The following is a 25776-nucleotide window of genomic DNA, read 5'->3' as shown; positions in this document are numbered from 1 at the left end:
GTTGTTTATTGTAACATGATGTTCAGAAACCAAGATCTGCACATTAAGTTTACTCATTGCTGCTGGGCCTCATGTTCTGTAGGCCCTCACAGTGTGCACAGCTGGGGAATATATGTGTATTGTTACAATTTTTCAAATTAATACTCAACTAGTGTGTGTCACAGGGTTCATTTCCATTTTCCTTGTTTGTATATGTTTTAATAATTATTTTTGTTGATTTCCTGAGACTAATATTATTAAAATGTCTTTGATTTTTAGAATTAAGTATAAGCATTTGTATATCTAGACTATTTCTAATATATCTAGACTAATTATTGATAATTATTTTTGTTAACTGTGAAGATACTTAAAAATTGGTTGAGAACTGACTTTCAGTTTTCTGATTCCCTGTCAGAAATCCCCTTAAATTTTCTTTTTTAAGTATTATTTTTGCCAACTTTATTCTGAAATAATTTTACCCCTGCATAGAAGTTGAAAAAATAACACAGAGATTTCCTTTGTACCCCTCAGCCTGCTTCCCCTAAAGATAACATCTTTGAAAACTATAGTAAAATGATCAAAATCAGGAAATTAATATTTGTACAATACCATTAACTAAACTACACACCAGTTGGGGTTTTCCCAGTTTTTACATCGATTTTTTTTTGGCAGGGTAAAAGGAGAGGAGGTGTACCATTCTATGAAATTTTATCACATTTATTGATTTGTGTTACAATGACAATAAGCAGAATTATTCGATCACCTCCCCAAACTCCCTCATGTTATTCCTTTATTGTTTTACTCTTTCCTCTATATCAGCTTCTGGCAGTCACAGTTCTGTTCTGCATTGCTATAATTCTGCAATTTCAAGAAGGTTACATAAAATAAAATCATGCTGGAGGTTGCAATTTGAGATGTACTTTTTACTCAGCATAATGCTTTTGGCCTCCTTCCAAATTTTAATATTATTGTATTAGTAGTTTATTTCCTTTTTATTGCTGAGTTGTAGAAGATGACACAGATGTACCATTATTGCTAAAAGAAAATGATTAGTTAAGTAAATAGGACCATTTTCATTAAAAAATTTACAGTTTACAACTTTTAAACTTTGTTTTAATAGAATAAAAACAAATGCTAACAATGGGTTTCTCTTCCCCTCTTGCTATCTCTTGTCTTAGTAAACTTAAGGGATTTGACTCAATTACATAGTCTTTAATCTCACTTCGAGAGCCAGGATCATTAAAAATGATTTAAGAAAATAAAGCCAAATGAATGTAAGGCACATATTTAAGGAATGTAATAAGTTCTGGAGTTTTGCTTACTGGACATTACTTTGGCTCCCCAGGAACAATCTCCTTTCTTTGGTAATAGCACTCTGAGGAAGGTGAGGATGGGGTGCATAATATCAAATGATGTGAAACCAATATCACATTCCCCAGTCATACTGGCACAAACCAGGCTAATTAAAGTCAGTAAGACTTAATTCTTGGATTGTTCTTATAATTGCCAAAAAGAGAATGTCTCTTCAGCGGCTGAATTCTTTCCAATAAAATATGGAGCCAACTAGACTAGAATAAAGCCAGACCAGAGGAAACAATACTGAGGAAAAAACCCAAATCCTGCAAACACCATTTGAGTTTTTGGATCTGGTCACCTTTGCTATAAATTAATCTTTTTTGTTTGCTCCATGAAAATGGATATGGTCCCTTTAAATTATTTCATTTGCCAAGTGACACCATGCTAACCACTGTCAGTAGAGGGCGCAAGAGAGTCATTACAGAAGAAAATGGGATTTTGATGATTTCATCCTGCAGGCTGTCTGTGCTGACTCTGTAGGTTCCCCGCAGCACAGTGCAGCTTCTTCAACCCCCAGCCCCTCCTGCATACCCATGGCTTCTTCAGGGCCCAGCTCCTGCAGCACTCACTGATTTTTCAGCATTAAGCATCTGCCACTCAGAGTGGCCAGAACATTCCCTGGCCTCCACAGCTCCCTCCCACTCTGCCCCTGTGTATGTATTTCCTAAGGCAGTTTTGCAGTAGAGTGCCTATAGTGAGACACCTTCCTGTGAATATTTCTGGCATCCCAAAGGGCTCCTTTCAAGCAAGTACAAGAGGGAGGGCTTCCAAAATTGTCTATGGCCACAGCACCAAGTGACTTCTAGGCTGTCCAGTAACACAAGACCACAGCTGCTTTGTCTTCCACCATGCTCCATTAACTGAAAATATCTCTCCTATTTTAGGAAAAGAGGTAAATTTATAGTTAATTAAAAATGTAAAATCAGAATGAGATCTGGGCCTCAACCTGGGGGATGAGCTCTTACTTCTCTGCTCTTAATACAGGCTATTCCTGTATTCTTTTCACTTCTTAGTATTCAATCCTTTAATACTATAATTCTTTGTTGCAGTTAATAATTCTTTATACTAAACTTTCCCTGTTCAAATTACTATGTGGTTTCTTTCTCCTGATTAGATCCAAATTGATACACCATGCCTGAGGGATGAGCTTCCCTTGGAATTCTTAATTTTATAATCTAACGAATTTCTTTCTTCTTCTTCTTTTTTTTTTCTGATGTTGGCTACAGTCAGGTTTTTATAACTGGGACTGGAAAAGTTCACATACAACAAAGATCCATAAAATTAATAGGAAAGCTATTATATGGAAAAATTCTTAGAATGCCCCATAAATTGTTTCTAAAAAATGGACTTGATATTCAAACTGTATTAACACAAATTCAAATTCTGGCATATATTTTCTCAGCTACACAGGAAGGATATTATAGTAGTAACCTGGAAATTGCTCTAAATTATATTACACACACACACACACACACAGATAATACACACACACACATAAGCTCTGGGTACATTTAACAACACTGATTCAAGCCTGTACCTTAAGGAGCATGATTCATGCAGCATACCTTACCACATGCAAGGAAAATCTTTTTTCCCAGGAAATTGACACTAATCACTCTCTGATGGTGAACCAATGTGATCAAGTTAACCTTAAGCAGCTAATGCACTTATATTGACCCAAATACTATCCAAGATGAACATGTGTGAATAGGTGAAGGCAGATTTAATATAAAATATTGCAATCTGAGAGCTCTTAAGCAAAGGAATACAGTTATATTTAGTTTGGATTTTATATTTTATTACTATTTTATGTGAGTATAGAAGTTGGTTCTCAGGGTTTTTTTTTCCCTACCATGCAACATTAACTGAAAATATCTCTCCTGTTTTAGCAAAGGAGACACATTTTACAGTTAAATTAAAAATCCAAAATAACAGCATCTGGAAGGCCTCTAATAGCTATTCATTGGCTGAAAAAAATAACATATTTTGACTGCCAAAAACCAGGAATAGCCACTGTAATTTGGATATCAGTATTTAACAGTTTTTGTTTATCTATAAATTTCCAATTAACTAAGCTGACAACAAGCAGAAATAGTAGAATCTGGCAATATAGTTGATCTATACGTATTTTAAAATATAAGAGCTATTAACTAAAACCCAACAAGAGTGTCAATTTGTTGGAACCTACAACCAATGGGATTTCTAATAAAACACCTTGCCTTTCAGCAGCAGCAAAAGGAAAATTTGTACACAAATTTACAGTTTCTGCTATCAACAGGAATAGAGAATGAAGTACCAGACTTGAAGAATCTCAGTCCAATTATGTTTCTATAATTGCTACAAAAGGGACAAAGGCTGTTATGTGTTGAGGAGTTAACACTCTACTTCCTATTCTCCCACTATTTTCTCCTTAATAAGGTCCAAGAGATTCCAAATCATTTGAAGTAGTAGGTCTTGCCACTGAAATTTAGGGTAATATTGGGGATTGTAACTTGACAGAGATTTGATGAGTTTCCTGACTAAAGGGGCATTTTTAAGAAGTAACTTGATTGAGTTTTACATGAGTATCCATGGATTTCTTAGATATTTAGAAGAAATCAATGCATTTGTACCTTATAAATTATGTGTGATGTCAAGGTTAAATTGACATTTAAATTAAATTTGGGGTGCTTAAAATTTGATCTTTATTCATCAGTAAAAGAGGAATTGGGTACAGTTACGTTCTTTCAAATGAGAATATATTAGTTTAGTCTGATATCACTATTATAGGAGGATCTTTTTGTTTTTACTTTTGTCATTGTATTGTTTTATATTTCATTGAAGTCAGCATACTCTAACAACCATCAAATGAGGGCTATATGAGGACAGATGGGATAATAAAATAAGATGGTTGTTTTCCTTTGGATCTAGAATGTTCCCCAGAAAACTCTTGTGTTGAAAGTATCATTCCCAATGTAGCAAGGCTCAGAATTTAGGTTTTAGACAATGATTAAGGCTCTGACTTTATCAGTGAATTAATCCACTGGCTGAATTAATTCATTGATAGCTGAATAGACTACTGAGTGGTAATTGTAGGCAGGTGGGTGTGGCTAGAGGCAGTAGGTCACTGGGGGAGTGGCATTGGATTATATCTGTCCCCAATCTCTTGGCCTTCCTTCCTAGCTGACATGAACTAGGAAGCATTTTTCCACCAGGGCCTTCTACCATGATATTCTGCCTCACTATTGGCCCAAAGCAAAGGAGTTGAACAACTATGAACTGAGACCTCTAAAAAAAATAAAACTTTTTTTTCTCCAAGTTGTTCTTGCCTGGTGTTTTGGCCTTTGACAGAAAGCTGACTAACAGATCCAAGCCTTGTGGTCACTCAGGACAATGGTAAAATGAGCTAATTACTATCTACTACACCTGTGCTTTTTACTAGAAACACTACATATGCTACTTCATTAGGATACACAACAGCCTCATAACAGAGGTATTACTGCTCTTCTTATGGAGAAAAAAAAATAGAGGGCTAAAATATTCCACAATTAGAAACCTAGTTATAACAACATTATTTTTATATTGTGTGCATGTAAACATGTCATAATGAATCTATTACTACCTATAATTATAATGTACCATAAAAATTGAAAAAATAAAAATTTCAATGAAAACAAAGAACCAGAAATCTAGTCCTAACCCTAGATGTGTTGGAATCTAAAACTCATTACGTTTACAATAAATCATGATGCCAGTCTTTCAATGAGAGAAAAAGGAAGACAATAGAAAACAGAGCTACAACAAGAGAATAACGATGAAAAAGTCATTAAGTTACTACTATATTTTCTTGCTACTGTGGAAACACCGATTCCTTTGCATGATCTTTGCATGAATCTCTGTATCAATGTACACATATATTCTAAAACAGATCCTGATTTTAAAATGTCAAAGAATGAAAATCTATAATGTGGAGTGGAGAATATATGGTGGTGAGGAGTAATACACTTCTTTATACTTACTGGAGCTTCCTTGCAACTGGATATAGTTTACTACCCTTGAAAAGTATGATTAAGCCTTGTCCTCTCTCTTATAATATACCTCAGGCTGCTGGTTGAGGGGGATATCTTTGTGGATAACCAAAAAGATGCATGAGAGTGGACATTTATTTTATCACCACCAGAGAGTTACCACATTAAGCAGCTTGACATGTACACAGAAGCTTGACATGTACGCAGTCTCAGTATCATTCATTCAAAAGATCACATAATTGTAAGTTTCTAAAGAATCGGAATTACTATTTTGAAGATGGAAAATTTGAAAAGCATTCCATATTGCAATTATATTTGGAATTATTCTTTCTCAATATTTTATTGATTATATCATTGATTTTATAATGTTGTAAAAAGGGTTCTGAAAACATCAGCAAAATAAACTTGAGTGGTGCTATTATTTATTATTTCAATGAAAATTAGCTATTATAAGTTATAAAGGATTTACACCTCTGCCTTCTGCTTAAATACAGAAGAAGTGGTAACAGAAAAGAGACACTTCCATTGAAAATAAAGATAGAAAGGATTTTTCCTCAAAGTTTCAGAATATAATATATGGTTTTATCCCCTCTTTATGATACACATTTGGATTATCTGATTACATATTGGACATGCCTTTCCCCCTGAGCATGAATAATACTGTTCCTAAAGGAAGTGGCAAACGACATATAATACCTTTTCTTAGTCACTACTTCATAGTATTAAGTAAGGAAATTTTCTTCTCAGGTGAAGACATAATAAATTCTCTTTGGATATCATCTTATTTATATCCCTATCATTATATGTACTAATGATGAATCAAATTCTCAAAAAATAAAAAAGGGGCACTGTTTCTTGTGTGTATTGGGGCAATACCTAATGCACCATGAGGATGGATTATTATTGAAGAAAATACATTTAAGGACTATTCATATTTTCTTTTCAATGTACACAAGAACATTCTATTTTTGTGACAGGAAGTACTCTAATCACATTCCCTCACATATTTTATTTGAGATAAAAAAGAATATATACAAAATGTAGGACATCTTTTAAAACTTTTAAGGCATGTTGAAAAATAAAATATGACAAGATTTTGCCAGTTACCATAAATAGAACTGAAAGAGGAGGGATTATCCAACCCTTTGAATATACTGTGGGAAATAAGGTTTAAATTTCTAGTAACTTTATTTTTCTGTGCTATGTTATGGGAGCTTAGTAATGTCCTAGCCCCAGTATTTTAAAACCATGGCCATAAATTTAAGCATACATCTTCAAGAATCTATAGACACAAGACATGCTTAACTTTATTTTCTTATTTATTCCTTATCACAGAAACTTATTAGAAATGAACAATTTGAATTATTGCTGGAAGCTTCTTTAGCAACATTTTAGAGATATTTAGATTCAAATGTGTGTCAAACTTACTATTTAGGCAAATTTGAAGGAAATAAATTCTGTAGTACTTCATGTTCCTACAAGTAGAGGGTAGTAGATGGTTTGTGTTATAACATTTATGACCTCCTGCTAACACAAACTTTAATTCTTTAAAAATTTATTGGTATTCTGTAACTGGAAGCTAACTTTGCTTCTTTTAAACCTGTCAACTTTCTATCTTATTGTCTTTAATTTATGATGCTAGGAAAAATACTCCTCCATTTTAGCAAGAATTTCTTCAATGGTGAAAAATAACAGTTTTCCTGAAGACAATGACATATTGGAGCCTAATTAAATAATGAGCCTAAGTAAATAAGTCCAACTATTAGTTGATAAGTGCAATTTGTTGATTTGTGGACTTCAATGTTGTAGAACAATATGTTCTGACAGAGCATAGAGTTATACTATCATAAATCAATCTTATGAACTTGGGTTTCTAAAATAGGAAATATACCAGCTATGTGGGGTCAGACATTTCCTAAGAAAATAAAACTAAACAGGAACAGTCTGTAGAGGATAGACAGAAGTGTTTCCTGAGTGAAGAGTACTGTCCATATAAGGCAATGAGATCCTTGAAAATACCATTAAGGTGCGTGTCCAGAGTGCTATGTCAAGGGTATATGGCTCATCCTTTAATTGGTTCTAGATACTTCCATGGGGAATCATGTTGTTTATTTTTCAAAGAGAGGCTTCTATTACATAGCAGGGTGACTATAATCAACAATATTTTATATTTCAAAATAGCCAAAGAGAACAGAAGATTTTGTATATTATTAACATAAAGAAATTTTATATAAAATTATATATAATCATATATATGTATATGTATATATATATATATATATATATATACATACATACATATGTGTGTGTGTGTGTGTGTGTGTGTGTGTTCCCCCAGGACTAGGGATTGAACCCAGGGGTGCTTTACCACTGAGAAACATGCCCAGAATTTCTTTTATTTTTTTTTTTAAATTTGGAGACAGGTTTTCCTTAAGTTGTCCAAGATGGCCTCAAATTTGTGATTTTTATTGCCTCACCCTCCCAAGTAGGTGGGATTATAGGAATGTATCACCATTCTTGGCAAGAGATGATAAATATATGAAGCAATAGGAATGTGTAATATGTTGATTTGATCATTACACAATGGATACAAGCATTAAAACACCATGTTATACTCCATAAATATTATATTTATTATATTCAAATTGAAAAATCAAGTAAAACTTAATAGGCTTCTCTACACTGAAGGTGTAATGAGGTGCTATTGCAATAAGCAAGAGCTAGTTTCTCAACTGTGACAAAATAAATGAAAAGAAAATCATGTTGTTGTTTTTTGCAAACCTTATTTCCTCTTCTTGACTGCTATGGGACATTGTCTTTGACCTTTGGCTTCTTTCACTTAAAAGAATATTTAGAACAGGCCTGCTCTTTTCCTGCCTTTGGTTTTACAGAATCTGAATAATGGGTGGAAAGAACTGAGGGAACCTAGTAGGGAAAGAAATAGGAAAAGATGGAGCCATTGTTTGTATTTCAGAAAAAAAAAGAAAGAAAGAAAAAACATTTTGTAAAGGTTAAAATAGGCTTTAGGGATAATTGAAATATATTTGGAATTTGGGACAAAGAATGAGAAAATTTTAAGATAATCACAATAATTAAGAATTTAAATATATTATAACATCCTTCAAGAGACTTTTAGAGTCAGTTTCTTTAAAGTAGTCTATGTTGTCAGTCAACCAGGCATGGCTGGCCTTCTTCACAGGTAACATATGCTGCTCCATTTTCTTTCTGTGCATTTGATTTTGGGACATTTCTTGAAGAACAGCATAGTCTGAACCCTCTTAAACCTGATAACCATGTTTTACCTGAAATCTAGTTTCTAAAACTGTCAAAACTTCAGATTTTTATTGGCGTATGATACTAAATTTCCCTATCTTTGTGTTTCTACTCATGATTATTTCAAGTTTGGTAAAAAGAAAAAAAAAGTTTGAGCTCTTAATAGGAAAAGTAGAATCTCCATGTCATGTCATTCATTCCCATTTTTTATTTTAAAGTGTCATCATTATGAGCAGTGTTGTAGTACATTTCTATTTTTACATATATGTGAACATGAACTTTACAGCATCCTTTCAAGCTCCTTATAACTCAAGCCTGATCCCATAAATGAACTTTTTATCATTTGCAATTATTTTCATTAGTTCAGCTCTTGAACCCCATTAAGAAGTATATAATGAACAATTGTATATAATTGACAATCACTACCTTTCCTTGAGAAATCCTCACTTTTAAAAAACAAACTCTTGAAATGGTTTTTGGCTCCATGTCTGCATTTGTACTCATCAGGATAAGCTAAATTATGCTGCACTAACATACAATTCTTATGACAAAGATTATTTCTGACTTCTATTGATTGTCCAATGTGGGTCAACTAGGGCCTTAGGTCATCCCTCAAGGTCCCCAATATGTGCCTCTATAATCCCAGAACAGGGGGAAGGATATCTGGTGACCTAAACAGGGACACCTAAAACTTCTACCTAGAGGTCAAACACATCTGTTCATTTTCATTTGCCAAAACAAGTTACATGGCCACAGATAACTTCAAAGGAGGGAACTATAATCCTCTTAAGTGCCTGGAAAGCAGAGAGTTTTGGAAGTATTTGGTGAACACAATTCATGATTATACCAGTATTTTAACACAAATAATACTGATTATTTATTCTGAGTTCATTTCTCATATTCTGATCATTTAGCAGAGATCAACATTTTACATTAGTGTCTACTAATTTACAACCTTAAGTATGCTTTTCTGCTCTATCTGAATATGTTACAGCAACAGAATTTATAACACTGAACACACTGATTAAAAGTCCATTGTGGGGAAAAAAAAAAACTAAAGGCTCAAATATGAATATTTAGTTCAAAACATACTTTGATTTTCAGACAGTTTGTTGTATACTTTATTTCACGGAGTTCCTTCCTTTCTGTGACTCCTTATCTTTCCATGTAGTTACAACAGTTTTGACCAGCATTGGATTCTCTGTACACTGCCTAAACCTGTTGGTTCTAATAGCCTTTAGTAATAGCAAATGTTTACTGATTAATGGTTAAATGCCTTCTAAATTTATTTTTAGGCCAGGTTTTCATTTTTTCCAGTGTAGTTCATGAAGAGCAAAATCATATGTGAAACAGTCATACTGGACTTGGCTGAAAACAAAAGGCTATGACTACAGTGCCTGGAAGAAAGCTTATTCAGTATTCCCTAGACACACATATTTCTCAGTAGAGACAAGAGCATATACTGTAGCCATGGAAAATCTGGAGAACTGGAGTGCTTGAAAATACCATTTATACTACATCAAACTTGAGCCCAATGTAAATCTTTCCCATATGTGATGACTGCTTGCTGCCCGGCTTCCAATTCTAAGAGACACTGTAAATATCCCAAATTCTCCTTTTTAACTTTTACCAAGAGTCTGCAGCTGTCTTTATTCTTGGAGTGAAAAGAACAGTTCCCTAATAAAAGAAGGAGTGATATTTCATTCTGGGCAGAGCGAAAAGATAAAATCTTGCATTTCAGGAATTTTCATATTTTGGAATAGTTCTAAATGTCAATAAAAAATAAATTGTCTTTAAAATTGTAGATATAGTAAAACTAAAGACAGCCCAAACATAATCAATCTTGAATTCTGAATTTATTCTAAAATTCTCAATTTTCTGGCCCAGGATAGAGTTATGGAGACCATTTTCAATGCCCCAGATCAAGACATACAGTGTGAAAAAAGAATGATTTATGCTGATACATGAGGAGAAAGAGGTGGTCTTAGAGATTAATATGGTCAGTAAATTGTCAAATTTCCCAAGGCATTTACATGACTTAAAGCAGTACTTCTCAAAATGTGGTCCACAGACCCTCTGTATCATAACCACCTGGAGTTGTTGTTGAAATGCGTATTTGGGGGACCTATACCAGACTAACTAAATCAGATGCTCTGGGAAGGGGCCTGGGTTTATTGGAAAGAATAACCGAAAAAGATAGGTAATTCAGGGGATTGGAAGACAGGCCAGAAATTCAGGCAATGAGTAAAAGAACGTTCCTTTTTAGATCTCAAAGCAAGAAGATATAAGAATCCAATGGTCTTAGAAGAAAAAGTACCATTCGGATGGTTGACTGAAATTTCTCAAGGGAATTCTGATGTATCCCTAACATTGCTTCCTAGTGAGAGGGCAATCATAACCTCCAGCAGCTGTTTCTATAGGGAAAATACTGGAATAGTTGAAACCAGTTTCCCCATTTCCCATAGGCCTTCTGGTAGTCTATCATGAATATAAGAAGTCTAAAATAGGCATCACCTTGCAGAATACCTGGCTTTCTCTGATTGCTCATACCTAGAGCTCATTTTTTACTAATATAATTTGGCTTTGACTGGTAATTCAGCATTAACACCATAATCCTTAGGATCAGATTTTGGGATCCCTTATTGTAAGTTGAGTATCTACATTTTTGCTGCCTTAGTTTCTATCTAGCATCCAATGCCCAGTTGGGGAGTCTGCTTCTTGCTTACCATCTCACTCTTAACAAGGGTCCTATCATTGAACTCCAGTCAATCTGCACACTAACTTCACTGGGAGGGTTAATCTAATTAGTACCTCCTGTTATTGGATTCCTGTGAAGTTTCTAAGCCATCTCTGGGCACTTACTTCATAGTGCCTAAATGTGTTCACCAACGAAGAAGCTCTCCAAACCCCATGTTTTTGGGTGTTTTATGGAGGCTCCATTATACAGGCATGATTGATTAGATCATCCATCTTAAGTGATTAACTCAATCTCCAGCCATTCTCCCCTCCCAGGAGGTTGTGGAAGGGGATGAAAGTCCCAATTCTGCCATAATGCTTTGATCTTTCTGAAGACCAACCCCATCCAGAAGCTACCTAGGAGTCTCAGTCATCAGGTATCTTATTAGCACACAAAAGACACTTATGTAATTCCACAGCTTTCCAGGGTTTTACAAGCTATATGCCTGGACCCAGAAGCAGAAACTATATATATATATATATATATATATATATATATATATATATATATATATATATTTATGCCACACTCAGGAAATCAGAAGCAATTTTTCCTTTCCATTCTTTTTTTTTAAAAAAAATATTTATTTTTTAGTTTTAGGTGGACACAATATCTTAATTTTATTTTTATGTGGTGCTGAGGATTGAACCCAGGGCCTCATGCATGCTAGGTGAGTACTCCACCACTGAGCCACAACTCCAGACCACCTTTCCATTCTTTATCTCTATGGAGCCCATAGCTTGCAGTAGATGTTATCTTTTGGGCAACTTAGCTGTGCTTTAAGAACTCGGGTAAAGATCACTCATTACTGGTAGGGGCTCACTTTCTAAAGTGCATTTAGCCAAGTGACAAACATTTTGAGAAATAACAATATTTTAGAATTTGCTAGTAAGGAGTAGAATGATAATAGGTGTTTGTGGTTCTGTAAAATCAGACTTCGGATGAAATAGAAACTAAAATGTGAAGCTATCTAAATTTCTATTAAGCTATCTAAAGTGAAGATTCTCCTTTAAGATTAGTTTTTCATTCCCCGATTTTCTCCCTTGTAGGCTGTTTAAGTACACTTCAGATTTCTGATAATATTTTAAACCATTATTTTTAACACCAGATTTTTTATAGTAAAACAGACTGCTAAAAGTAATCTATTAAGTTAAAAAAATGTTCATGTTGAAGATGGATATTTGTCTGCAAAACTCGGTATGTAAAATGTAACTTTCTTATTCTTTTATACCTCCAGGTGGCTGAAATGTGGTTAATCTAGTATTCCCACTTTCCAGGATACCATCTGATGTCAGGGACATACTGGTTCCAGGACCTGAATGAGGGACAGTGGGAATCAGGTTTGTGATCCTCATCCTCTGAACATATGGGCATCTCTGAGCTGCTGATTTTCACATCCTTGTCTGATCTGGACTCAAGTCCACAGTGTGGCTAGGTTCTCTTGGTGCTGATACCTGGGCTTCCCCAGACTTAGCTCTCTCACAGTTCCTTTTGAGTGATTACCATCTTGAGGTTGCCCTTAGGGCACGGGGATAATCTGGGAGGCTGTGGGGCATGTTTGCTGAGGTATCCATTTCTAATTATCTGGCACCATGCAAAGCATTTAGAAATGATTTGAATTTGGCAGCCTCCATGCACTCTGCACAGGAAGTGATCCACAGGCTCCTCTGCTCTTAGATTTGCCTACTGTATACTGGATTTCCAGTTATTTTTATGTGGTGCTGAGGATTGAACCCAGGGCCTCATGCCCCACCCAGGGGCCTACCTGCCCCACCCAGGGTATGGAGCAGGGGTGGCAGAACATGGATCACTTCATCAGTATCCCACAACCCCCAAGCATCTGCCTTCGTTTTTCCTTCCCTTTGATTTTCCCCTTTGCCCCCAATACTATGAGAATCATTATCAGCTCTTAGGGATGGGATAAAGATCTGTTTTGTTTTGTTGTCATTGTCGTTATAATGTAAACTTTTTAAAAATTAATTAATTTATTTTTATTCAAATTTGTTTATATGATAGCAGAATGCATTACAATTCATATTCACATATACAGCAAGATTTTTCATATCTCTGATTGTGTACAAATATATTCACACCACTCTTGTCTTCATACATGTACTTAGGGTAATGAAGTCCATCTCATTCCACCATCATTTTTACCCCCATTCCCGCTTCCTTATAATTTAAACTTTGAATCCCAGAGTCTTATGAGGTTAACTTTTGGAAAGTCAAAAGCTGTTGAAAATAAAAGCATCCCCAAATATACCAAACTTTAAAGCTATGGCAAATAAAATTACCTGAAACTATTTTCTGAATCATCTGTTTTCTTAGACAGTATTTGTCATAAAATGAATGAGATTTGAGAAAAACAAAATGCAATGGGCTAGACCACAAGTTAACATGGCAAAATATTTTTTGAATGTCAACCATGAGTCTAAGTCTTCCTCATGTGAAGGAACAACTGAAACTCCAACAAATGGGGGGGGGGATTCTAAGAAAAGCAACATTTAATGAAACACCTGAAGGATTATCTTACTTAATTATAAATATACAATTTATATAAAATATATGTAGAGAAAAACTCTAAAAAAATAAAGAGGAAGAGAAGCAGGCTCATGGTCTCTTGCTTGCATCATTTTACTTCCAACTGACTTTTGATATGAAGGCTGGTCCATCCTATAACAGATCCTCGTGTATAGCTACCTTACACAAGATATGTGCCCATTTATAATAGCAATACCAAACTTCAAAATTTGGGATTCATGGGTCAGGTAATGAAAAGATATAATAAGATATAATAAGACTCAGGCCCTGTCCACAAAGAGCTTCCCGTATAGCTGAACTAGGACAATGGATCAGCAAGTAAGAAGTTAAAAAGTAAAGGGATGAAAGTTTTAGCAAAGTTCTGTGGGTGGTAAGAATAGAGATGGCATCAGGGAGAGGATCTCAGAGGAGGGAACAATTTCCAGGAACACAAAACCTAGGAAAAGTCCTCTAGGCAGACAAAACACCAGCATGTGGCAAAGTACACCAAGGGAGACAGCAGGAGGCTGAAGCCAGATGTTTTACATAGGAAAGTAGACAGAGGGGTGACAAAACAGAGGAGAAGGAGGAAAACATAAAACTTTGACTCTTATCAGGTTAGTTATCACAACCCCCAACCCACATCATCGTATGTATGTGTTTATAGTATTTCACATTATAAAACTGCCATAATGTTATTTTTTTAAAAATATACAAAGAAGTCTTAGGTCCAATTTACTTCAGAGAACATTATGGAGCATTAGAAACTGTACTTTGGGGGTGGTTCACAAATGTTCCATTATTTTATTTGTTAGGTATTCTACTAATTCCCATTTCAGAAGCCAAAAAAGTTCAAAGTCAAGCAGTGTTTAGAAGGGAAGGCTTCCTCCACCAAAATAGCTTCTATGGATGAAGAAAAAAACAAACCTCTAAGATATACACTGGATTCTTGTGCTTCTTTCTGATAGTGAAAGATGGATGGAGAAGGAAAGAGAAAGTTCAGGATTATTTATGTCGTGAATTTAAGACTATGCAGTTAATAGCTCCAGGAATTGCCAGGTTCTTACACAAGAAACACATGCTGGGCTTGCTACCTGATTGCTGATAAGTTGCTTTGCCTAGTTAGAATAGGTAGGTCAGTTGTAATAAGTGGAGCTTAATTACAAGATCTTTAAGATCCCATCCAAGTTCCAATATGATTATGCAACTTGCATTTGTAAGTTATTAACGAGTTGATTAAGGAAATGAAAAAAAAAATGCCACAGAATTCTTTGATGCTGTGAAGCACCAAGTCCTCCAACAGCAAATAATTATAGTGGTCTCTAGGAAAAGGCACTTGACAGAATCCCAACAACTTAAAAAAAAAATACTGGGTACAAGGACAAATAGTTAGTTAGTTTATCTACCAGAAGTGACAGACATGTCACTTGAGAAAAATTAAATTAACCTATGACTCTGGGATATGATTGTAGTGAAGTAACACTCCTGGCTGGTCTTCAGACCTTTAGTCATTCCTTTGAATTTGACTTTCCACCTAAATTAGACTCTGCCAAAAAAGGGAAATAGTCTGCTAATGAGGCAGGCTGGTGTCAAAAAACATAGGATAGGTTTCCGGCTACGGCTACTCTACCTGTTTGTTTTGTGATTGTAAGATTGAGTAATAAAGAATAAAGAAAGAAAACCACATACAGACATCGAATAAAGAAAACTGTTTATTTGCATCGTGTAGTTTGTAATTGCTAAAAGGAAGAAATGCTCAATTTCACTTTTATTACTCCTCTTTCTTAGAGAGAGAAAGGGGATATGGAGAGACAGGAGAGATTGGGTCTCAAAATGAAATGTGCTCTTCTCAGTGTGCAATGAGCAAAGGATGGGAGGTGTACAGAGTGCTGTGGCTGGCCCTTGAAGTTCTAAATGCCTGGTCACCATTACTTACCCTTGTTTCATGTGGAAAACTAAAGCTCAAAAAAATTAGATATCTCACATAGGCTCACAGTTGTAATGTTCTAAAGCTGTGTCTCAAGTCCTGAAGTTCAACTCCCAGCCTTTGTTCTTGTCCATCTATTAAGGATTCCTTGAACAAGTCTGGGTATCTATCTATCTATCTATCTATCTATCTATCTATCTATCTATCCAATCTATGCAATCTTGAACTTTAAATTGCCAGATGTGCAGCAGATGGATTGGTCAGGCAATGGAGAAGAGACAGGAAACTAACAAGTGATAATTAATTCTGAGCAAGATGATGACCATGGGAATAAAAAGGAAAAATGTCAAGGATAGTATTTAGAATTCTATAATAATTGGCACCTGGTTATACAGGCAGCAAGGGAGGAGATAAAAGAGCATTGATTTGAGTGAGGGAAAAATGTGGAGGTCAAAGAACTGGAGTCCCTGATGGGACCCTAACCAGTGAGGCCAATGCCTGAGCAGTGTTCAGGCTGAGGAGGGCCTGACTCATCTCAATTCGTGGCCAAGCTGGAGCTCCTGCCACCAGGAAGGTGTGCTTTGGAGGGAAGGAGATCTTTGTTATAATTCGCACCAGTTCAGAAAAGGCTTTGCTGATCAAATATCTATGTTAGGCTTTAAGTTGAAGCCATGGGTCTAGATGAAAGTTTCAGAGGAAGAAAGACAAAGGAAGAAAATAAATGAGACTCAAATTAAGGAGGGGGAAGAAGTCAGAAACCCTCTGAAAGGAGGGAAGAGCAAAAGCTCAGAGAGGAGAGGAACTTATGGGCGAATACAAAATCCTCAACATCCCAAGGCAGAATCATGTTGAGAGAAGCAAAAGAGCAAACAGTAAAAATGACAAAAAAGAGAAGGTAAAGACAGGATGAGCAGGCTGCTGGATTTAACCATGGCTTCAGCCCCTGCCAGCCCCCTCTGAGAGGTGATTTCATTGTGGTAGAGATAAACATCAAACTGCAAAGGCCTATGGAGTCAGGGGGAGGCAAGGAAGCAGAGACAGAACACAGAAATTTTTCTTGGCACCAGAGAGAGAAAGCAGAGAGCAGAAGGTTGAGAAAGTCGAGTGTTTGTTTGTTTGTTCAGTGTAGCAGAGGCCTGAACGGTGGTTGTACACTGAGGAAAAGCAGAGGTGCCAGTAGAAGGACATAATTTATGAAGCAAGTCCTGGTTCCATCTTCATAAACATTTCGTTTAAAAATTCCGTAAACACCAGTGGCCCAGGAAATGCTTTAGCAGATATTCATTAACAAAATGACAGCTCTTTAAAAATGTTCCCATAGCTATTACATGTGTATCACTCCTTGTGTAATAAAAACTTCTGGCGTGGAATCTTGACCTCTTTCTCCAGTATGAGAACCCTTTCCGTTCTCTGGGGATTTTCAGAGAATAGGGGACATGGTTGACCTCTTATTCAGACAGAAGGAAACTATGCTTTCATTTCCTGCCCCTGAGTGAATCTATCACCCAGTCATTACCTCTTTTGTCTGAATATAGAAATCAGACTGAAAGCTTAGAAGTCTAGGTTCTAGATGAGTTAATATTTCTGTGCTTAGTTCCCCTACTTTATTAAAAAAAAAAAGAAAAGAATAGAAAAAATAAAACTTGTATGTAAAAGAATGCTTATCCTAATTTTATTCACAACAGAACACACTAAAACCATGTAGGTCGTGACACCAGAGGCAAGTTCTGTTACATAGATTATAGGCATAGAATAGAATACGACACAGCTGTATAGTGTTTTGTTTTGTTTTGTTTTGTTTTGTTTCTTCACCAAAGCATTCTGGATGATACAGAAAAGGTTTCCATCTACAGAAAAATTTTAAAAATGAGAAAAGTGCACAGGAAAGCAATACTTCCAGAATTATTGATTACAGATACTCAATGCTTTTTCTTCAGAGCAACTTAGAGATCCAAATTACTGTTTGCTGGTAGCAATTTCATAAATTATTAAATGGCATTGCTTAATGAAGTGTTCACATTTAGCATGAGCCAACAGTAAATTAAGTTACTCCTACAATAAAACACAAAATGAAACAGCAGTTTCAGCTTCATTTCAGTTGTCAATGCTGTTTTAATTTAAGGTTTAAAACTGGTCTTCTACAAAAAAAAAAAAGCGAAAAACAACACATGATGATCTTTGACAACATCACCTTTTAAGTTGTCATGAAGCACCAGTTTAGTACATAACACAAAGGACAATATATAAGAACAAATGTGAGTCATTTTGAATATCTTTCCTTTGCTGAGAGACTATAGTCGCAAATGAAATAAGCATAGATTTTTTATGAAAACTAAGTAGTGATCTCTTTCTCTGTTTAACAACTTCAGAAATCTCAGTAGTTCCTCTTTCTTATCCATGACTGACTGCAGTAAGCTTGATGCCTTCTTGGAAAACACAAATCTTGCTCCCTGAACCTGGTTTAGGAAGGCTGGGTTCTGAGCCTTCTGGGGACTTTTTATGAGGTGATGCTGTGAAGAAACCTTGCAAAGTGTTATCCATGAGTGCCAACATCCTTCAATTTTATTGAAGTGGCTTCTTCCTTTTTCCAGTTTTTTTTTTAAGTGTCTTTCTAAATTGGAGTCTTCCTAAGTGTGTATTCATAAAGACATGGACTTTTTAGGAATTTTAAATTTAGGTTGTATGGTATGACAGTTCTCACTGTAAAACACACATTCTTTGATATGTTAAGTTTCCTATTTAAGCCTGAATATGAAAATTAAATTTTGATGAAAATGAAAGACTCAGTCAAGTGAAGAATAACGTTATTGCAGTGACTTAAGATACCATAGTTTTCAATTTAAAAGAGACATGTTTCAATTGGAATAACATTTTATTTTAAAGGAAGTCATGCTATTTAACTGAAAGACACAGGGAGAAGAAATATGCAAACTTTCTAGACAATTTCTGAGACAAAGATTTCAAATACATACAGCTCTCAAATTCACTATTGCAGAAAATGTCAGTCCCCATATCATTGTTTCAAGCAGAAGAGTTTGTCACGTATGCCACAAGAGGCTTTAATAATCAGAAAAAAAATTTCTACAGTGACTGTGTAAAACTTACATTTAAAAAATATTAAATATTAGACACAAAAGGCCTCACAATTCTCAGTTGCATGATCCATTAATTAGTGAAGAATTCTAAGTAAATTTGGACTTTAGAATTGTCCTAGACTCAGTTTACTATGCATGAATCTACCTACAATAATCAGTTGGGGGTTTTTTTCTTGCACAGAGTGGGATTAATGAAAAAAGATTACCATGGTTACTGAGATCATTGAGGAATCAGTGACTCATTTTTACTCTCAGAAGCACAACATCAAAGTGTTAGAAGATAAGAAAACACATACTGTCGTATGTTGCACACTGAATGTATACGGCTTATAAAATGGCTGCATAGTATTTTTTAGGTTTCAAGAACTTTTAAGTTCTGTTGGGACACAGCTCAAGAAATAAAATTTTAAAAATCATTGAGAAAATTAGCCTCCCCTTATTCATTTTTCCCTTCTAAAGTATGATCTTCACATAGAAATACTGCACAAACTAGGAGTACTTTTTCCTTTTTTTTTCTTTTTCCTTCAAAACATTGTTCTGCTATTTCCCAACAATGCATGTATATAAACAGCATGTGCATGAATGGGACTGAAGTAAAACAATCAGTGCTTGATTAATATTAGTCTGCCCCTGGGGATCCCGTTAGTCTCTGATTCCTTGACACATACCTCCAGTAACTTTTTAGAAAGGAGAACAAAGAGCACACTCTGTATTGGATGCAGGAACGTGTTACGTGTTCCAGCACCACTTCCATGGCAACCTCTACTACACAGAACAACTGAGAACTTGGCAGGAGCCCAACAGCTCCTGAGCACCCAAAATAGATGTCACTATGCTCATACCCTTTCTCCTAAAAGAATCATTTGGGCCAACTTCAGATAAAGTCATTGGCTCTTATTCCATCCATAATTCTTTATAAACTTTTTTCTTGTTTTTTTTTTTTTTTTTTAATGCTCACATCTCAAAATAAACAGTAGTTTTAAGCAGTGGCTTAGAGTGAAGGGAGTTGTTAGAGGTACACAAACTGGCTAATCAGTAAGTAAAGAATTCATTTTTTTTTTTAATGTGGAGGGTGGACCTAGGAAGACAAAACATGTCCTATAAAAATAATACAAAAATTCAAAAATCATAGTGATTCTATGTGACCTTTTGACCTAAGAGGCAGTAGCTTCACACACCATAGGACAGATCCGAGAGATACCATTCAGTTTCAAGTGTATAGCCATGATGATTATTCAGAGCACTTCCCAAAACATAAAATTGTATGTAGTCCCCTCCCGAGTGAGATCAAACCATATAGTAAATTTCAGAAAGATAATTATCTAGAATAACTGAATTCTTTCGGACGCTTTTGGAGTTTTCAGTAGTAAACTTGGAAGCTTCACTTCTTAGAAATTCTACATTACACAAAGTCCTTAATAGTTTTCATTGCTTGTTTAGGAACCAGCAAGAAATATAATATATTAGTTAGCCAAACCCTCTGGAAAAAAAGAGTGACACTTTGAATGACAGGAGTCCACAGGGTCCTTTCTGTTGGGTCCTTTCTGTCGACTTTATGGCTACTTAGAACCATTTCTCTTCTGCTTTGGAAGCCCAGGGATGTGGAATCTGATTGCAAATGTCACTCTTCTTAAGAGTGTTACTCCCTTAAGGTAGATTAGTTTAGAGTAAAATAAACTTTATTAAAAGAAAATAGGTAGGTTTACTAGAATTTTTTAAAAAGACAAATGAAGGGAAAGAAGGATTAAAATTAAATTTGAAATAGAAGCAAACTACAAATAAAACCCCAATTCAGGAAAGTATGTTTTCCAGGTCAGGTCTCCCAAGCTGTGAAGAGCTATTGAGCCTAGACTGAATCAATTCATGTGCCTGGACTTGCCCTTTGCTGGTCCTTTTATCTGATTGGCTCAATATTGATTCCATACTTCAAGTTGAAGATGCATTAGCCCCCTCCCCCTCAGTTAAGAACATTCTATACATCCTGTAATGTTTAAACATATCCCTGCTTATCCAACTCGAACAATAAAACCACATCAAAACCATACACACAGATGCACACACAAAGGAGCAAAGCTAAACTAAGCTTTAAAATCAAATAACAATTATCTGATTCCTGAAAATAAAACAAAGTCATCCTGTAGCTTCATTGTCAACAGCCATAAAACAATACAGCTAAAAAGCTCAATTATTTTCAAAAGTGTCTTTGCTCTCAGCATAGAGGTGAGGAGGGAGAAATAGAAGGTCAAATGATCACAGAATATTTGTCCCCAGCACAAAGGAACCCTGAAGATTTCAATGAGTAAAAAACAGTACCTTATAAGTAACTGGTCTTGTCTACTCACAGCTGTTCCCAGTGCCGACTCTTGTTTAACTGTCTACTGCCTTCAGTTTAAAGTTAATTCTGTTGGCAAAAAAGTACAGAGCTTGTCTGGAAAATACTGTTTGGATATAAACCATTCCTTTCAAAGCAGTGGTAGCTATATTTAAGTTTTCTTGTAGACAGGGATATAAACTCTTCCTGTAGCTAATTTTCTTCCTCCTCCTTCCCTTCAGACTTAGTCAGTATCCTGCTATCCCATATATTGAAGAAAGAAGGGTGGGGAAGACGACAAGGAAATATACCTTAAATAATCTAGTATTTGAGCATTTAGAAAAAAAACCAGAAAAACACAAAGAAGAAATAAAAAGCATAGAAAATTTATCAGGATCTGAAATATAATTTTACAGATGAGAAAACTGAATCCCAGAGAAAATGTTATTTGTATGAGGTCATTTGCATTGTAGTTGGTGCCACAGTTAACAGATAGCAGGTTTCATGACTCGCAGTTCAATGTTCTTTCCACTGTACTAACATACCTGAAAGGAAATGCTTTATCTTTTCCCTCTGTATCCTTATATATTGGAAGGAGTTGGGTGGGAGCAGTAATACAATTAGGATGTGAGAACCATCTGACTCAAAGAAAACACCTCCCTTAGGTGTTTAAAATCCTCTATATTGACAGTTTCTCTATAATGTTCAATTTCTTTGCATACTTAGAAAATAATCTTTTCCTTTGCTATTTTTCCAAGATACTTCTATAACTCAGGAGTTGCCATTTTTCAGGGGATGTTAACATTCATCAGTCCTTGTAGAGGATGACTTTAGGGGATGCTGGTGTAAGTTTTGGATATCTCTACCCAGAATCAGTAATACTATTTGTTACATGGTTCTTGAGCTAAAAACACATTGCTCTTGCCACAAATATCCATTTTCAACTTCTCAAGGCAAGCTTTTTAAACCACCACATACAAGTTTATTTATTATTGATTTGTTAATTAATTAATTTAGCAGTACTTGGTATTGAACAGAGGGTCTTATTCATGTGAGATAAACCCTACCACTGAGTTACATTACCAATCTCTACTTTTTTTGGTGGGGGTGGGAGAGGGTACCGGGGATTGAACTCAGAGGCACTCAACCACTGAGCCACATCCTCAGCCCTATTTTGTATTTTATTTAGATACAAGATCTCATTCAGTTGCTTAGCACCTCACTTTTGCTGAGGTTGGCTTTGAACTCGCCATCCTCCTGCCACAGTCTCCTGAACCGATGGGATTACAGGCATGCATCACAGTACCCGGCCCAGTCCCTACTTTATTATTATTATTATTGATTAAATATTTTGATAATAAAACAGAAGCAGCATAATAATTTTTATTTGATATTTTTCACATAGCTTTTCCTACTTACATATAAAGAAATTGTTTTCCTCTAACTGAAGGAGTGGTGTCCCTATTATAATAATTTTTGAAAATATCCCATTCTGAAGTGTATTCATTTATTAATTCATCTAACAAATACTTATTGAGCACTTATAAGCCCTACTTCATTTTTCCTCTGCATATTGGAATAACTGACAAGTAATAGAAAATTTAGAAAAGAGGGTAATTTTCAAATAAAATCAAAACATTTAAATGAGAAATGAGGCCAATTTTGCATAACTATTTTTGCATTCCTTAACACACTTTAAACATGTGCCCTTATATATATATATATATATATATATATATATATATATATATATATATTTTACCTACTAACCACAGAGTTGCCCAAATCTCAACAACCCCCTGCCCAGTTCAGATAAGTTAAAATATGAAGTGGCCCAGAGTGCATTCACTTTGGTCACCATCAATCTTTCTATTTCATCTGGCTTCTTAAATATTAAAGCAAAATCTACTTTATACTCTGCAATTCAAAGACATAATTAATGCTCAAATAATTGAGACCCATTTTCAAACTGTTACTAATTCTTAAACTTGGAATCTTACTGGTTTTGAAATTTCTCATCTGCTTTACAGTAGCCACTCTTATCCTGGTCTTCTGCTGAAAGTAATGTACTTAGGACCAAATAATTATAGAAGTGTAATAGTTAGAAAAGAAAATTTAATTTCCTAAAACATGTTTTCCAAATGATGAGGAATTAGTGAATGTGATATCAATGTTCCAACACTAACAAATGAGCAACTGAGATTCACAACATAAATTTTGAGAAGGAAATTTTAGAAAACCATCCTTTATGTTCTTTGACCTGAAAGCAAGATCCTATTCTCCTTTTATTCTCAATTAGTTACATCTAATTATGCTCTCTGTAAATGTAAATCCCAATGACATTAACACACGGGTTTATAGATTTCGCTAATATGTCAAATACAATGAGTTTGACATACTGATACATATTACTTTGATTTACTAAAACTATTCCATATTTTATTTTCATTTCTTAAAATTTGTTCTTGCTGTAGAACATTTTAGTTTTTGTCTGTTAGAAGGAGCAGGAAGGAAACATGAGTAAAAACCTTGAAAGATAAGCAGGCTGTGAGAGGCCCAGAGATTTTGATGGAATGAGTCAAGGTGACTCAGTGCTGATCGGCCTCAGGATGGAAGGAAGGTGTGAAAAGAAGTTACAAGTAGATCCTCTAGAGCAGAAGTGGGTTGAGCCACAGACAATAGATTATTAAGGTATTAAATTCAAGAACCAAAGTCTCTCAAAATAGGTTAAGCAAGGAGGCAACCAGCAATTTTGGTGACCAGTGCAAGCAACAGGAAATTGGCCCTCAAACCTACTTTGTAATCCACGGCCTGATTCTTCTGTGAAGCATGGAAGGGGAGCAAGTCCTGTCAATATGTCAGCTCAATACAGTCTAAAATAGCACAATGTTTCACATCCATTTAAAGAAAATTTTTGTCCCTCTATATTTAGGTCCTTTGGACATTCTCCAGGTTGCCCCACTCTGGCAATGTTCTGAATTTTAGAATCCTAGAGGAGTTTAGAAGGGAATAGTTAACTGTGTTTTGAAGCCTGGACATGTGGTGCTAACTTTCACTGATGGGTAAAGTACTTACAGCAGAGGTGAACTCTAGGGCAGGCTATATTAATAGAGGCAAGCAGTGGGAATTCTCTAACTCTTGATCTCCTCCTCTCAGTTTTCAAGTTTACAGGAACACTAGAAGAAGGTATGTACTGAGGCATCCCCAAACTCTTTGGTGATAGTAGCAAAGATAATGACTACATGAACAGCTCCTAGGTCATGATATTCTTTGGTAGGAGGCGATTTCATGCTTGGGAGTTTTTAACAGTTCCAAGTAATACATACAATTCCAACATGCATAGTATAGCAAATCTCAAGCCTCAACTCTCTTAAACCAATTCAGGCACTAGCTTCCTTTATTAACCCATCTCCTCTCAGCCTGTTCTTCTCAGAGCAGTCAGAGTAATCATTCCCCACTCCACACCCACCAAGGATTTCTCATTTTGCCCATAATTCCCCTGCTTCATACCATCCAGCACTTTCCCATCGTGACTCGCCTTCATTCCAATTGTTTCTCACTGTTCTCTTGTTTTGTGTTGCTCAGTGATTTCCCTGCTTCATCCCTACAACTTTTTCCAACTTCCCTCAGTATAAATTCAAATGCTGAAGCATTTGTACCCTTCTAGGTACACATCATTTAGCATCTGTTTATCTTTCCTACCAAATTTCCCAAACAGCTGTTTGATTTGTCTAGAACATTCCTCCCTTATATTTTCACAGAACTGACTCCATCTCCTCACTCAAGACTCATCTCCAAAGCTGCCTCCTCAGAAAAAAGATTCCTGACCACTCTTGCCAACCATCCTTCTGCCCATATATCATTTTTTGTTTGTCCTATTTAGTTATATATAACAGCAAAATGCATTTGATTCTTTGTACGCAAATGGAGCATTTCTCTGGTTGTACAGGATGTAGAGTCGTACCATATGTGCAGTCATACACATACCTAGGGTAATGATGTTCATCTCATTTCATCATCTTTCCTGCCCCCATACCCTCTTCCCTTCTCTCTCTCTCCTTTGTCCAATCAAAGTTCCTCCATTCTCCCCAAGCCCTCCCCCATTCTGGATCATCATCCACTTATCAGAGAGAATATTTGGCCTCCATATATATTCTTTATCCAATTTCCTTGCCTTAATTTTTCTTCATAGCATAACCACTATCTGGGATTGATTTTTGTGCTTTTTTACTTATTGAAGTAGTTCACTGAAATATGTTTACTATCTTTCCTCTGGAATAAATTCAGAAATCTGCCAGAAGATATAAATACAATCAGAAACATGAGATTTGGGTTTTAAAATCACATTCCCAGTGATCAGAACAGTATCTCATATAAATAGGCATTGACAAGTATTTGTTTAATGAATCAATTATATTTCCCACACAAGCAACTACTCTTCAGTCAACAAATATTTAACATAAACCCATTAGCATGAAAGTAAAGACTACCCTTCTTCTGCAAACAGCTTAACACTACAAATCTCCCAGTGGCCCTGCAGCTAATACTCACAGGAAGTAAGGAAAGAGCCT

The 25776-nt window shown here is 35.5% G+C and overlaps 1 protein-coding gene across 4 annotated transcripts in view; it reads right to left on the bottom strand.

Annotated features, from left to right (window-relative positions):
• Positions 1-25776, bottom strand: part of Arhgap24 (Rho GTPase activating protein 24) — a 711589-nt gene that overhangs the window by 180632 nt on the left and 505181 nt on the right. The window contains exon 1 of one of the 4 annotated variants that reach the window (XM_078021566.1): positions 21208-21295. The exons of the other annotated variants lie outside the window; for them this stretch is intronic. The gene's annotated coding sequence lies outside the window, so the exon portion shown is untranslated. Of the gene's footprint in view, positions 1-21207; positions 21296-25776 lie in introns of those variants that run through there. 4 annotated transcript variants of the gene reach the window in all.

The sequence above is a fragment of the Ictidomys tridecemlineatus genome, chromosome 9, assembly GCF_052094955.1.
Source record: "Ictidomys tridecemlineatus isolate mIctTri1 chromosome 9, mIctTri1.hap1, whole genome shotgun sequence".
Taxonomy (NCBI): Eukaryota; Metazoa; Chordata; class Mammalia; order Rodentia; family Sciuridae; genus Ictidomys; species Ictidomys tridecemlineatus.
Note: the sequence above shows the minus strand (reverse complement) of the source record. Positions and strands in the feature narration are given on the sequence as shown.